Genomic DNA, 13356 nt, shown 5'->3' with positions numbered 1-13356 from the left:
CCACCTTCGCCTCCCCCTCCCTGGGCCTTCCCCACACTACCGTCCTGTCCATGAGGTAGGCGTATGTTCTTTTTAAAATTTATTTTTACTTGTATGTGGAAACTTAGGCACTTTCAAAGAGGAAGTTCTAAAACAAAAATAAAAACAGAGCAAAGAGGCTAAAATAAATACATAGAACTCTTTGAATGAGGATAGTTATATATGCATACACACGTATGCCATGTATGACTCTCTTCTGTATGCTAGGGACAGCTTGAATATATGCACCCTTACTGTAACACATTTTTTGCTGTACATTTGATTTAAGGTTAAAATACTCTAAAGCATATTGACATCTTGGTTCAGCAGCAAATTGCCTCACGATTTGTCTAATACAATATATATCTTGAATGTTGCTTAGATTAGAAATTTTGGTGGATTCATTGGTAAGAAATACATTACCTGGTATGCTTACACTTAAAAGAATAAACAGCCAAGGTAGCAAAGACGAATATCACCAATAATACAAAATGTGCTAAAATATCAATTGCAGATATGCACTGAGGTAACCCACATAAAATAAAAATGCGTAGTTTCTGAGAAAGTTCTAAGCACCAACCAGATTTGTACATAAGGTAAGAGCCAGCCAGGAGATATGAAGCCCATGGCTCCATTTTGAGGTCCATCAAATGGAACCATGTGAGCTAACATGATGGTCAAACACTTAAAGTATCTAATAAGCTTTCAGTGTTAGAAACTATTTTAAAGTTAAGAAACAATGGGGCACAAAATGATTTTTATATTCTGTACCTTATTTTTTCTCCCATTTATTTGCTATAATTTTTTTAAAAATCTACTCTTACATTTTGCAATTTATGACAACCAAAAAGGAGAAACATCTGTAACAAAAATAAATTAATAAAAAAAAATTAAGTCTTAAAAAGATTTTAAAAATTGTGTCTTTTTGAATAACAAATTAGGCAAGTAGGTTTAGGCAGCACTGTGAGGTCTTATATGAAAAGTATGTTCTCTCTATATTGCAACTGTTATGTTGTATTTGTAATGGGTGTAATTTAGGATATTCCTCTTCCTCTTGAGGACCTCTGGTCCTCCAGCAAAACAGTCTCTGTAAAACACAAAGACACACACAGAAATCAATCCTTTTGGTAAAATGAGATGACTGAAGAAAAACTTCTGCTTCATGACATCATTTGGGCTGGTATATAGCCTAAGGGGAGAAAGAAAAAATTATACAAAGTAATTTTGATAGTGATGATGACTGTGGATACTTGCACATATATACAGTTGCGTTGCTGTTGTAATATGCCACTTAGCTAGTTCCTGGAATTTTATACTACGATTTCTAGAATATTGGTGATTCGGACTGAAGTCTATTCTAATCAATGAATTTTAAAACCCGTTCTTTCCAGTGAGGTCTCAGGGCCATCTTGTTTGAACATCAGGAATAAATTGTGGGCCAGTTAGCTTTTCTTTCATCATTACATTTTGGGGCTAGAGGGTTTATGGTGGAGGGGTTGACCATACTAGAGGAAACATTTCAATATGAATATGTCACCTGTTAAATATATTCCATAAGGCAGAACTGCAAAGATTTCTCATAGAGCAAATCTCCTTTCGTTGTTCACATCCAGAATGGTCCGCTTATACTTGAACACCAAAGTCACTCACTTGGCAAGATTTGTTATTCTGCACTTCATGCCACATGTGTAAGCACCATGAAGAGCTGTTTGGCTTCTTCCCACGTGTACACCAATCCATGCTTCACATGATGGGCGTGCACAGGCTGGGGGTGTGGAAGACTCGTGGAAACTGGAAGGCCTTATGAACTGCAGGTCTCATCACACTTGCACATCACTATTTTGGAGGCTACGAATTTGTGCAAGAATTTGAACCAAGATGCACGCATTAATAGGAGGTTGCTACAGCTTCAACTTACTCGGAAAACTTATATCTATTTTCCTCATTTCTGGAACTGAAAGAAAATACAATATTACTTCAGTTCCAAGGTATACCAAAAAAACAGACATGGAGTGACTACCGGAAGCTATTTTCAGAAAGGAGAGAGAATTAGTAAGAAATAAGGGGGTATATTTAAACATTCCTTAGCCAGCAAGCAGGTTTAGGTTTCCACTGTAGGAAAGGAGGTCTCCTCCTTCAAGCCCCCTACTTCCAGTTCACCCTTACAAACGACTGTTGTCCTCGGAAGTAGGAAAAGAAACATTTCCGCTGACCGGGCTCGTGATTTACATACCGAGAGCCCAGAAATGAATGAAGCGGGGGATGGGGCCCTGAGCAGCACTGCGGTTCCTTTCCAACCGCAGAAAACAAGATTCATTACCGAGATCACTTTTATCCCGGGCAAATGTTTATTCCCTCTATCATTCGCCGCCTCAGTCTGTGCAAATAATCAATTTGCACTCAACCTTTCTCTCTTCTTTCGGGGGGGGGGGGGTAATCCATAAGCTTCAGGGTCCTGAGGTAGACAGAGTGGAGGGCAAGACTCCCACAGCGCTCCTCATCCTGATCGCCGCTCCGGGGTGAGCCCAGGAAGGAGGGGTGCCCCCTAAGGAGGGTCCCGGGGTACCCAGTGGGATCCACTTGACAGCCCCAATATAAATCATCCAGGAGACTCGCCAGCCTCTCAGTCACACAAGCAATTCCGCAGGGGACCTCGGTTTGAAAGAGGAAAGGGAAGGTCCCGAGTGGAAAGAGAGAGGGAGAGAGAATCGGGGTTTGGGGTTTGGTCTTGCAGCAGGAATGGGACTTTGGGTTTGGAATTTGGGCGTGGAGCAGGGATGGGACCGTGGAGTGGGAAGGGGGAAGGAATGGCGATCTTACCGGATCGATCAGACAGGCCGTCGTCTGTGCGGTGGCGGGAAGCGAAAGCGGGAAAGAACGCTTCTGCAGCAAAGCCATTTCCAGCGCGTCCCTGGGGAGCTGAGCGGGACTCGGAGGGGACGCAGGAGCCTCCCGGCCTTCCACCTGCTCCCCCAGGGACGGTCCCCACCGCCTCCAAAGCTCTAGCTTCTGCATTTGCAGCCGAGGTATCTGAGGGAAGGCGGTTGCCTTGAGCCTCGGGCCGCGGGCTTCTCGAGAAATCAGCACCCGGGAGAGCTCCCGCTGCGGCAGCTGCGCTTCTAACCGCGGCGCCGGGTCCCCTCGCCGGAGCCTCGGGCGCAGCGCCCCCGACCGCGACTCGGCCGCAGCCGCATCTTCCGCCCTCCGAGCCCCCCTCCCCCAAATGCTGACGATCTGGTCATCCTAAAGTGACCACTGTGGTTCACGGGGGCAGGGGGAGGGGGAAGACGGGCTGTGCTGGGCTCCTTGACTGCGCCTCCCCCAGCTGCAGGGGCCGAGAGGGTTTAAGGGAAACCCTAGTGAAACGCACTGATGGAATACTATTAATCCTAATCATGCTGTTCCCGACGCAGGTAACTCCGAAAGCACTGCGAGTGTGCAGAGAGAGCAGGATTTCCGAGCTAGTACCCTCTTGAATTCTCATTGGATCCTCCCCAGCAGCCTCAATCATTCTTGCTGCGCTATCTGTCCGGATGCCTACAGCCCTGCTCACTAGTTCTCTCTTCATCTCCTTGTCTTCAACACATCCTTCTACTCCTCTTTGCAGATGTATCCGTATCCCACCTCCTGTTCTCTGGGGTGACGGGGCTTCCGCTCTCCTCCAACTCTGCTGGGGATGTAGACTCCGTGATTTTTCATGCTGTCTGCCTGAGGATCATTACACATAAGCCCCCTCCCACCCACCTCCCAATAAAACCCACCTCCTGCCCATTTAGTTTCCCTTCCTTGGGGGTTCTTGGCTCCCCGAGTAACTGGTTTTCACTCGGTTACATGCCACCAGGAACTGCTGGTTATTTCAAAGTTCCGCCAGCCTGCAGCTCATCCCTCTACCTTGATTTGGGAGATCATGGAGTATCTATTTGAATTCTGGATATATATTTGCTCACTGTCATCTTGCTTCCCGAAATTTCCTCTGGTAAGTTATCCTCTTTACACGTTCTTAGAGACGTATTGCTGCTGTTATTTTTACTAAGCTATGTTTGTTTTAAAAGTGCCATTTTTTAAAAACATTTTTTGTGACTTTCAGAACTCAAAGATCTATGCGACCATGTTTAATTAGTATGTCAGTTGCACTTGTGCTGAGATCCAGCCCATGTAATGAATCACCCCATCATCCTTTACATTTCATATTTATTTCAGTCCTCATTTCTATTACAGGCCATAGGACACATTAGCCATCCCTCCCCACCTCCCATTAGTGCTTCTTGGCACCCATTCCTATACCATTTGAAAGGTCAAATTTTATGCTTATCTAAGAGTGAGCTTAAAAGAGACCTTCTGACCACTCCAGGGTCTGGGAGAGCTCACTAGTCTCTGGTCAGCAGAAGGGTGCTTAGGTCAGGGTTTGTTCATTGCCAGCAATTACACGACCGAGGGAGGACTTGTGTAAAGTGTATTTTTATGGCTTTAGCAGGACACTAAGCGCCCCTGTATGGTAAGGGGTGTGAGTTTCCAGTGCACCATTTGTGATTTTCTTACATCACACACAAACACATTATTTTGGGCACTGTATTTCCATCCAAGAATCATATGTGGGAGTGCATTTCTGATTTTGTGAATTTATCTGGTGGACAGTTCATTGGACACGATGTGCTCATTTCAGAGGAAGGGAGCCTGAAGAAAGCATTGATTATCTCCGTTCTAATAAATTGAAATTCAGGGACAGACTTTATATGAAAAATGTAATTTTCTCACTCCACACTTGTTCAACCCCAGACTCAATTTTTAGTAAGTATGTTAATGTCAGGGTTTTGTTTTGTTTTTTCTTTTTTGCATTTATGTCATTTGTGTGTGTCTGGGGGGGGGGGGTGCTTAACTGACAGTTATGATGATCACTTCCCCTTTAAGTATAGGTGTGTTGGGAAACATTCAAATCTTAGCTTTTACTTTGTACATTGATAAAGACATGGTATTCATTAAATGCCAAGCCTGCCAGTATCAGCAATCTAATGAATACTGAGGTTTAGGGCTCCCCCCCCCCAGAACAAGGTTCTGGTTTCAACAACATTTCTCTTTATTGAGATGGATGGAGGTGAGAGCCTATTGTTCAAGCTTTTTTTCTTTCCTTCTTTCTTCCTTTTGCTTAGAACATAAACACCCCCCCCCCAAAAAAAAAACCCAAAAAATTCTCGGAAAGAACTATTCCCGTCGTCATTGATGGCTGACTCCTGACTCCACAACCCAACCCGAGCAGCGCTTCTTCAATTCAAAAGCCCCTTTAGCTTCCAGACCTCAGGGTTCCAGCTGCAGCCTGGCCCATCCCCCAGTCTGGGGATCCAAGGGTTTTCCCTCTTGGCTCCCACCCCGAGAACAGGGCTGACGGTGTGGTCCACCCAGGCGCCCCGCACCCGTCACTAGTTTCTCCCCAGCCTCTGTCCCTGTCTGGTCGTCCTGTCTGACAAGTGCCATCAGCGTCCGTGACTTCAGCTGAAGAAACCAGGGTTTAGCGTAATTCACCAACTCCAACCTCCCCTCGGAGGGCTGCCGCTGTTGCGCAGGGGTGGAGGGAGGGGGGACCAACTTTCGGTGCAGTGAGATCTCTTCTTCAGCTAGTCTTCTCCAGAAAGGCACCAGCGTGGCCTGGGGTAAGTGCGTTGGGTTGGATTATCACCTCCCTGCCGGGCTTGGGGAGGGGGAAATGCTCATCCCAGAGGCTCCTGCAGCCTAAGACGCTGCAGCCAGAGGACTAGCAACAGGCGCCTGTGCCTGGGTCTCCGCAGCTCCTGGCAACGCCTAAGCCCCCCGGTCGCACGGAGCGCGGGGGACCAGGCGCCCGGCCGACTGGCTGGCCGCGGGCTCGGCGCCGGGTGTGGGAGTGACCCTCGCGGGCAGGGACAGGCTCCGCTCTCAGCCCTGCGGCGAACCGCTGCCCGCCGAGGGCACTGGCAGCCCGGGGCGCGGGGCGCGCCAGGGGGGTTCGTCCCTGCTGAAGGCTCCATTTCCAGCCTTCCTCTGGCCGCACTTGAGCAAAACCCTCTGAACTGTGCCAGAGGACAGACTTGGGAGCCAGAGCACCGCTTATCAACGCCCTTCTGCGTTTGTGTTAATTAATTAATTTTTAATGAGCTCTCCTCCAAGACTAATCAATGAGGGCTCTTCAGCCTGCTTGGGAGAACCCGACCCGCCGTCTTCCTCCGACTTGCTGAGTTGGGTTTCGGATGCTGAACTGACTTCTCAGGCTCCAGGTTAAAGTGTTGCTGACCACCCCTCCCTCCCGCCCTCCTCCCCCAACGGGCAGGGATCTGGAGGGCGGCGGGCTGGGGGAGCTGATTGCAACTTGGAGCTGCAGTTTGGACGATAAGGTTGAAGTTCAACACCAAGAGTGAAGGTGGGGAGCCCTTGAGCTTCTATGATACCCGCTTTCCAGTTGGGCTTTTATTTTTCTGGATCCCCTTTCCTGGGGGTGGGGTGGGAGGTCGGAGCGTTTGGGACCGGGGCCCTGTCCTCGGCTTCCACCGGGAGCGGGGGTGCTGCCTGGCCGCCGGGTACTTCTGGGTCGCCCCCAAGCAGTGGCACAGTCCCGATGGCTGTTCTCCTAGTCCCCGAGAGTTGAACCAGTGACCATTTTACTTTGCACCAGGTGGAGAACGTGGGGAGCTCTGTAGAGCAGGGACCTCCTTCGGATGGGAGGGAACCCGGCTGGGGAGGCTCTCTCCGGAGATGAGATGCCTGTTTCCAGCTGCGTGAGCCGCCCACCCGGGGCTGCAGAGGAGAAAGGGGGTGGCCAGGGCTGCTCAATAAGCCTGGGATTGCTGACAACTGTTCTAGCCTTTCAAATGCGTGTAAGCAAAGAAAACAGCGCCAGGGTATAAAACTGTCACCGCAGCTTGGAAGGCGGATGATTCAGGTGTGGGGGACTTTTTCTTGGTGTGCCTTTTAGAGGTGTCTGTCATCAAGCAGTTAAGCAGGTAAGGACTGATTGCCTACCCTTGACTGACAATCGTATCACCTGTGTTTGACCCATCCGGTGATCTTTTTTTTTTCTTTTCTGTTTCAAGCGATGGAATATATGTATTTTCAGATGGTTCTGCTTTGATGCATAACTTCGTCATATTCACATTCGTGGACCGTTTTAATTCCATTTACATCTTTAACATGCATGCAGTCATTTAAAGGTTTAACTTGCATTGATTTAAATGTTTAACAATGTTGCAAAAATCATAAAGTGGGCCAAGGTGAGAGGGGAAAATGGGGAGGGGGGAGGAGAGAGTTAGAGGGAGGGATGCATAACCCCACTGAAGTATTTAAGATGATAGCACCAGAAATGCCTTAAACCAATGCTTGTTCTTAAGGTCACAGACCTTAATATATAAAGGACATGTGGAGAACAATTAAGGGCATCTTGAACTAGTAGGTTAATTCTGACTCCTTCATAGGTATGGATATTTTGTGTTATTATTTTTTTTAATTAAAAAATCCTCAGAGTGGGGAGTTGATTGGTTTGTCAAATAGTATGATCAGAGTTTGCCCTAAGGCAATTTTATATGTGACCCCATTTGGAAACTGAAAAATAAAATCTGAACACATTTTTAAAATAATGGCAAATCTCCTATAAATAAAGCTTTTCGAAATTCCAAGTTTTTTGTAGATGTATAATTTTAGCAGCCAATAGATATCTTTTATTATCAGATTTAACAAAAAAGTCAATTAAAGTGACAAAACAAAATTTGTTATTATTATGAATATTATTTTTGTTGTACTTACCTGTTGAAGGACTCTGGGGCCCCACACACTGAAGTCAAAAATATTAATAAGACACTATCCTAAAACTATTTATTTTATTTCTAACATTTTCTCTTCTCTAAGAAATTGTATTCTTTAAGATTTTCTCTGGAAATATGTTTAGTGCTTACATTTATTGACATAGGTGCCTGATCAATAATTTTTCTGCTTGAAGGCTCACTGATAATATCTTGAGGAAATATGAAAGATAATTGCAACTTTGGGTCATAAAATTGCAAAGTTTTAGTTCTTTCTTTAAAGTTTGATGCAAGAAGTAGTTTCTACTTCCCCCGGAGAAAGCAATTTATCAATAAAGTCCAATTCTTCAGTTCCTTTGCATTTTACCTTCTAGGGTTTTGTTGTAGTGAACTTGCTCATTGTATGTGTGAGCTTGTGTGTGTGCATGTGTGTGTGTGTGTGTGTGTGTGTGTGTGTGTATCTCCATTTTTGGGTGGAGAGAGGAAGTATTTATTTTAAACCTATGATGCATTAATAATAATGTTTTCCAAGTGAAATAGACATGGTACCACATATGATTGATTTTATTTATCATTGAATCAGATAACGTGATTCTAGGCTCTCATGAGATATTTTCTTTTAATAAACTCAACACTATAATGGCATTGTACATTTTAATAAAATATAGTCCATCTTGATATTCTTTATGCAAAATGATTGGTGTATTTTAGTTAAGTGAATCAAACTTAAGTTGGAAGAAACCGTTGACACTCTATGAGAGTGTGTGTGGAGCACACGCACGTGTGTGTATTATCTACACACATGCATACATAATATTGGCCTTACCTCTAGACGTGCAAAGAACTCAACTGGTAGGATTTCAAAACTTTGATGCTTTGTTATGAAACTATACTTCAGCATCTTATATTTCCTGTGACAAGAGTGTCTAAAATTTTAGTCATGTCAAAAATTGGACATTAGTATTGAAAGTCCATACACAAACAGAAACGTCACACCATTCTGCAGGTGTAGCGCTGATTTATCTTTTATCTAAAGATATTGCAAAATATGATTATGACATGATTAATGAGGCACTTCTAGAAGATCGGTGACATGTTTCTCGTCACCTCCTCATACTGGTTATTGTGAAAAGCAGAGCGAGAAGGATCTGGGATCCCCTTCCCAATTTCATTTCTAGGTCTACCTCATTAATGCGATCCTAGTGAGAGTTCTTGACCACTTTCTATTTATTTGCCTCATCTCCCACTTGGGGGAAACAATATCTACTTTACAGTATTCTTGTAGATAAAATGACATGAGATGAGAATGCTTTAAAAAGGCAAACATTATGAAAACAAAATATATTCTGAAAAAGGTATTTATGTTTGATGTATTTCTTTCTTTTGGAACAAAGTTCTCTTTCTGTGCAAAAAGTAATGTTGACTCAACTTATTTTTCATTGAATATTAGTATAAAATATTCTTAGTTTATGGTGTCATGGTGTCTAATGAGTTTAAATAATATTCCTTTTGTTTTGATATTGTGCAGCTGAAAATAAAATATTAAAAAATACACTCTTTAAGGCACATTAGTTCTTATTTATATTATATTTACCTTGGTTAATGCAATTCTGGGAGAATAGTCACTCTCACAGAATTAATTGCTCTTAATTAATTGCTTGACTTCTCAGTATCATTCAGTAAAAGGAAAGTCTGATTTCTTAGCAGAATTAAATTGTTGACCTAATGATCTCTATCAGTTTAATTGATAGCAAGATCAAAATAGTCTTAGGTAACAACTTTCAATAATGCTAAACTCAAAAAAAAAGGCCATTAATTCCTGACTTGTTTTATAAGGTATGTTCAGCTTACCAGAGTTAATTAGGTGACATCTGGCATCGTTGTTGTTTTTATTTATCAACTACTTGGGTAACTTCATTGAGAAACTTAGGAGTGTAATTTTGACCATTTTCTATACACATTCCTATATGCTTTTATGATTTTAATGTTTCCATTTTCTAAGTTCCAAAGGAGAACAAGACCAAAAAATGATTTTGTTTTAATATTGTTGGTTGCTAATGGATGATCTTGACTCTTAAAAGAAAGGGATAGTTTAGTAATGTTCATTCTGTTCTAGAATCTAGAAATGGTTCCGGAAGATGAAATTTCATCATGAACTCTGATGGTCTTTCTGGTGAAAATGTATCTGGAAGTATCTGGCCTAACATTTTCCTTTTTCCTTCTTCATTTTTTCTTAGTGATATCAAATAACCACTCTAACCATTTATATTGGTCATCAAATATTCTCATCAACAATATTTAAAGTTTTTTTATCACTACCATTTCAATGCATGATTCGATGAGTCCTTAGGAATATTTATATCCAATTACTCATTGGCAAACCAATCCGGTTACAGTGTCTCCAAAGAGAATTATTTCACAAACTATGAATCCACACTTCTGTGATTAATGTTTGAAATAATGTGTTCATGCAAACAACTCTGAGATATTTCTCAACTTTGCATTCAATGTAACAAGTTATGAATAACTACTCGATACTCTAATAATTGGATTAAACCCAGTGATGACTTTCTAACCACTTTCCCCCCAAGATTGAAAGATATGACTAACATATTTTCAATGAACTGAGTGAATTACTAGGTATTTTACCATGGAATACATAGTTTTGTTGATTTAAAAATTTTTTATTTTTAACCAAGAAGTATAAATTCAGATGTGGAAAAATGACATGCAATATAATAAATTAAGAAATCTCATAGGTTCTCATCCTATATTCATTACTATTTTTAAATATAATTCATAATTTTTAAAAAATTTTAATTTTTACTAAATTTAGAGTTAACAATACAATTTATCCTCAGAGTGACCTACTTTTTATTATAATTAATTTTAAGAGTATTTGTTTTAATGCCTAAACCCTAATTTACTGATATGTGGATGCTTTTAACAGTACCCAAAGCATCACACGTTTCTTTTAATAGCTAAAAAAGAAACTACCGTTTTACAGTCCCAGAAAATTAAATCTATAAAATATACATTTATTGATTAAATTAATAAATTTGTTAAAATTACCTTCAAATGTATTGTAGCTCTCTGCTCTATAAGAATTATTGTCTCATAATTCTGTGTTCCATTTAAATTCCATTATAGATTTATTGTGAAAGAATACCTCATAGATAGACTTATTCTTTCTGATTTCTGTGAATATTAGCCATCCTCATCAGGATTGAGCTGTTTTTTATGAACTTTTCTAGAGTCTTGCATTTTGCTAATTTTAAAAGCTATCTCCAAACTATTGCACTACCCCAAAACAATCCAATCTAGCCTTGAGAAGACCAGAGTTGAGTAAACATACATATCAGATTTTCAATGTCAAATAGTGGTCAGAATATAAACACACTGATACTCTATAGACTTATTAAATACCCACCCATTCACAACCAAAAATTATTTTCTTTAAAATATATCAAGTGAGTTTTTTTCCTTAATTTCTTCACCTGTTTTCCCTAGCCCCAAACCACCCTTTTCCATGACAGCTGTTAGTCTGTTCTCTATGAGTCTGTTTCTTTGTTGTTTGTTATTTTGTTCATTAGATTCCACATATGAGTGAGGTCAACACAATACAATATGCGGATGATTTATTATGAAATTTCACACCTGAAACCTATATAATTTTATTAACTGATGTCACCCCAATAAATTAAAAATTTTTTAAAAAAATTAAATACATCAAGTGATGACCACAAGCCAGTTTGGCAGAAAGTGATTATAGCAAATTATAGAATGAATTTCAAACCTGAATCATGAGTTCACCTGAGCATCATATCAGAAAACCACATTTGCAGATTGCTTGTAAGGGATGTGTGCTTCACAGTTGGTAGTATCTTTGACATGCATATATTTTGAAGATTCCAGTTTGTGTGAATGCTTTTCTACATGCAATTTATCATTGTGTGCAGATGCTGCTTCTGTCTTAGCTGAAGTAAATAGAGAAGAAGAGTGAATTCAATCAGGGAGTTCCTGGGATAGACAAAACATTCCAGTGGCCTTTGTGTCTTTCAGTGTGGTGACCTTTCTGATGGTTTGAGAAATCAGCCCCGTAGTATATGCATAGAGATGGTAGAACAGTCTTTGCCAGAAGTGAACACCTGAAATCATAATAAACTCAGTCTACATTTTTAGAAGAACATCATTAAACATTGAATAAATCATGGAGTAAGGTTGTGAAAACAATGTTTTCTTAAGATAATTAACCTATGCTTTTCTCAACCTTGTATTGTATAATGCCAAATGTGTTAACATGTCGATCAAGTCTGCCTTGTTCAAAACATTTATATTGAATGGCTCTACCTGAGTTTATAATAATAGACTTTCTAACTCTCCATTTAGACCAGTCAGTAGTATACAATGGCAAAGTTATAGTGCATTGTATAAATGTGATGTCATATTTCTTAGACTATGCCATGGAATAATATAGAAGAAGGCTAGAGTTTCTAAAAGAATTGAAAGGACTTCCAAGTTATCAATGAACCACGGCAAGTGGAAAGTATATTTTTTGTTCCCTGTGACAAATTTCACTATAAATAGAGCTGTAAAAAAAACAAAAAACAAAAACAAAAAAAAAAACTTGTGAATTTTAATTCAAAAATTTTCTTCGATAAGCAATTAGGATGGAATCCGAGTTTTCTGGATGTATAAGACATACTCTTTTCTACCTACTGAACGTTTCAACCTGTCATTCACAATCACCCCAACACAGCACTTTTTGTTTCTCAAATGGGGACTAAGAAAAGAGAATTCAGTCATCTCTGGGAACTGAAACTTAAAGTTAATAGCTAAGGAAAAGGGAACACTGAGCAATTTCTTAAGGGACACCCTACATGCTTTCAAAAATTGATCTTAAAACATTTTTTTTTAAACTAAAGTACTTGTCTTAAGCATCTTTGAGTGGGCACATAGGTTGTGGACTTACAAACCACATTTTTTGCAAGACGTCACTCCTTATTTGAGAACTTTTAGATCCAAGGCAGGTTACTGACACGTCCAATGCGCAGCTGTCTTTATGTTTGGGCTCAAGCTAATTATGTTTGAATAGGGGCAGAACGGTGGGGAATAGAACTCCCAGCATCCAAGTTTCCTCTTAGAGTGAACTCTAGTAGGTCTTCTTTTGTGCCTTCAACCCATCCGTGGAACGTAGATATGTTAACACAGCTCTTGTTTAACTAATTTCAAAGACAAAACAACAAATTACAATCATACGGAGATAGGCCAAAGTGAATAAAGATCACTCATGTCATTATTATTTTTCAAACCCATTCTTGGTAGATGTTATGTAAGAAAATCATCTCTGATGTGGAGTAAGAATCAGCAACTCCAATAGAAACCTCAGGTACTAACTACTAAAAAGTATTTCTTCCTCATCAATGATGTGGAGTCAGTAAGGTAAACAAACGTTGGATCTGTCTTCACATGACTCTTTCATCACAAAAGTGATAACAATTGGACATCCTTTACTATCTTTTAGATACTGATTTGCAGAGGTCTAAGTTGAAAGCGGCAATGCATTTGCTCAATGTTT

The 13356-nt window shown here is 40.9% G+C and overlaps 1 protein-coding gene across 1 annotated transcript in view; it reads left to right on the top strand.

Annotated features, from left to right (window-relative positions):
• The first annotated feature begins 3569 nt into the window (after positions 1-3569).
• BRINP3 (BMP/retinoic acid inducible neural specific 3) overlaps positions 3570-13356 on the top strand; it is a 197024-nt gene continuing 187237 nt past the window's right edge. The window contains exon 1 of the mRNA XM_036277543.1: positions 3570-3994. The gene's annotated coding sequence lies outside the window, so the exon portion shown is untranslated. The remainder of the gene's footprint in view (positions 3995-13356) is intronic.

This window comes from Molossus molossus, unplaced genomic scaffold (assembly GCF_014108415.1).
Source record: "Molossus molossus isolate mMolMol1 unplaced genomic scaffold, mMolMol1.p scaffold_m16_p_23, whole genome shotgun sequence".
NCBI classification, from domain to species: Eukaryota; Metazoa; Chordata; class Mammalia; order Chiroptera; family Molossidae; genus Molossus; species Molossus molossus.
The sequence above is the reverse complement of the archived record's forward strand: the minus strand, read 5'-3'. Positions and strand labels throughout refer to the sequence as shown.